The 2,971-nt window shown below is 32.6% G+C and overlaps 1 long non-coding RNA gene across 1 annotated transcript; it reads right to left on the bottom strand.

Annotated features, from left to right (window-relative positions):
* Positions 1 to 372: 372 nt before the first annotated feature.
* Positions 373 to 2,277, bottom strand: LOC119787982. Its single transcript, XR_005281404.1, has 4 exons — positions 1,504 to 2,277; positions 1,354 to 1,417; positions 764 to 900; positions 373 to 466 (listed from the first exon to the last, which is right to left on the bottom strand). It is a non-coding gene; the product is annotated as an uncharacterized LOC119787982 (long non-coding RNA).
* Between the last annotated feature and the right edge of the window lie 694 nt (positions 2,278 to 2,971).

The raw sequence follows: 2,971 nt of genomic DNA, 5'->3' as shown, positions 1-2,971 counted from the left end.
TAACAGTATACTAAATGCTGAAAGACTTGTGGATATACTTCCGTGCAGATGAAAAAATATACTTTAATGTATTTGAAACATGTCCAAATTATAGTACATTACAAATAATATAACTTGTACTATCTCAGAATGTATAAACATTTACATATCGACGTTAACCATTTTCATTATAAAACTTACAACACATTTTCAAATATTGGTACTTTAGTACACTTTGTAGAAATATGTCAATTTCAGGCAGCAGACCTAAACATTACAAATAAACTTTAAAGAACGCAGAGGAATACTGAACAATGAAAAACAACATTCCTTATTATTGCACCCCTAAACCCTCGCACCATACAAAAACACGCCCACCACACATTATTTTCCTTTTTTTGGCTGAACTGCTCATTGTTACATTTTCGTCTGATGGCCGTGCGCACATCAGAGACACTTGTCTACGGAAACTCCAGAAGAACAGCGTCTGTTAACCAAACAGAGAGATACTGTAAATTCATAGTATTTTTGAGCAGTACATCAGAAAAGTCTGACAAATTGTATCAGTATGATATACCAGGGTCCATAAGTGCACCAGAAAAAAAAATTGTCCATTTCAGTTGAATTTAAATAAATCTGATGCATCAAGTGGTTTTATCAGATCTGATCAAAAAAATTAAACAAAGTAACAACAAAAATTGTCAGAGATCTCAGAAAAGAAAAAAATTATGAATCCGCAGAAAGAAAGGGAAGAAAAATCCTTAAGTTTCCTTGTTTTTCCTACCACCCTCCAGGGAACCGGATGGCATTCACATTGGGAACATTCTGCATCAACATCTCTGGTGGAGTCTAGTCCAGTCCATACAATGAACCGCTCAGCTGTAACAGCAGATTCTGCAACTATGTAAAAAAAAAAACAGCCTGCACACAAATGTGCAGAGCAATTACTTCAATTGGAAAATAAATCATGTAATCACCATAATATAAATTGGTTTTTACCACATTTATACAGACAAAAATATAAAGTAAAATTATCAATTTACATGTGGTTCACTGTCTAAGAAATCATTATGGTCAGTAGTCAATACTTGTATCTGGAAAAAACAATCCAGGACACCTATGAAGGGTTAATTTTACGTTAACCCCTTGTGGGGGTTTTACAGCAACATCACACAAGATGTAGCTAGCTTGAAAGTGCATTTTCTTTTTTAGAAGAGCACATGGGGGGTGTGTTAGCCTCCTTCTCACTGTGCTAATGCATTCAATAAATCAAAAGAGCTAGTAAAATTACATATATTACAAAACATTATATCCTGACTGGTTTTACATCTCAAAAAATATATATATTTCATTCACAGGTTCATGTGAACTCACCAGGATATTCTTCAACACAATAATACAGCAAATCTTCCTGCTCAACCGATTACATCTCCTGTTTCTACAATACAAATATAATAATCAAAATCGCGTTTTATACAGATATCTTAAGATTTCAAAACCAAATGGGAATGTTTTGAAAGTTACCTCTCTCCATGCAGACCAAGGCCTTAAAAGAAAAGCACGCTAGCTCTGAGCAGGGAGGAGCCGTGACTAACTGCTGTGCAGGTGTGGTGCATTCAAAGTCTATGGGAATTCTGATATCAGTACTGAACCAAAAACTCCCCAAGACTAAAATTCTTGGGGAGCTACTACTTTACAGACATCAAGGCCAAACAACCTCCACATATCACTCCTATATGCATGAAGTGCTGTCAGCGACTTTTAAATATGTGCACTCACCAATTGGTCTTGTTTGCAGTAGCCCTGCTTTGATCCATTAAACAATACTAATGAAATGTTCTTTTTTGAACACTTGAGACAATTGTAATGTGTTAAGTTTATTTCTTTTGCATTTGGCCAGTATTAACTTTTCTGTTGCAATGTGGGTTATGCTATTTGTTAGATCATAATGTAGCACTGCACCAGCTTTAAACCACTTGCTTTTCAGCAGAACACACATTTTTGTGCACCTGTACTTTTGAAGTGAACATTTAGTGTTTTGTTCAATGTGGTTTTGTGTGTAAGATGTATTGTATCATATTTCTTTTTCAAAACTTATTAAACATTACATAACAACTGCAATAATTGCTATCTGTGTACTTTACACACAGCACAAAATTGCATAATAGGGTTTAAGTGCATTTTTGTAGTTATACTATTGAACACTTTCCAAAAGAATTACCTGAAGTACAAGCGTATATAACTTCACTTCATAATTAGATTCAAATGTAACTTAAAATGCACTCAAACTTAATATTACAGTGTCGATATTAAAATGTGTACTTTTAAAATATGCTTTCAATGTACGTTACAATGACAACTTTGAGCATACAATTTAAAATATAGCAAAAATATATGTAAAAACAAATTTAAAATAAGTACACTTTAGAAATTACACATAACTTTCACTTAAAGTATACTTTTTTAATAATATATTTCTATAAAGTGTAACATAGTGTAATTATGTTAAAGTGTGTTAAAAGTATTAGCATGAAAGCGTAATGTTAGTATACTTTTTATATATTTACAAAAAGTACAATTTGTCTAAGTACATTTTCAGTAAACTATAGGAAATATGAATATACTTGAAATACAATAAAGCACATTTTTTTTTTACCAGGGTATATATATATATAAATCAGCTTTAAATACTATCTGGTGCATTGAGGAAATATTTTAGTCTGGAGGCCTAAAAAGGCTTTATTAACCCTTCAGTACCTTTATCTGTTTGAAAATCTTAGCTTAAAAAAATGTGCATGATCATTTGAAATCTGACCTTAGAAGGCTCTATTGGTATGATAATATAATCTAAATCCAGATTATATGGAGCTTAAAAACAGGCGCTGGAAGAGACAAATAAAATGCTACTGTAAACAAACTCCAATATTAAAAATGGAGCAGTAGTTTTATACCAACGCTATGCACAACTATGAACCTTCTAACTAGGAGTCTC

This window comes from Cyprinodon tularosa, unplaced genomic scaffold, assembly GCF_016077235.1.
Source record: "Cyprinodon tularosa strain WSP-4 unplaced genomic scaffold, ASM1607723v1 ctg307, whole genome shotgun sequence".
NCBI lineage: Eukaryota > Metazoa > Chordata > Actinopteri > Cyprinodontiformes > Cyprinodontidae > Cyprinodon > Cyprinodon tularosa.
Note: the sequence above shows the minus strand (reverse complement) of the source record. Positions and strands in the feature narration are given on the sequence as shown.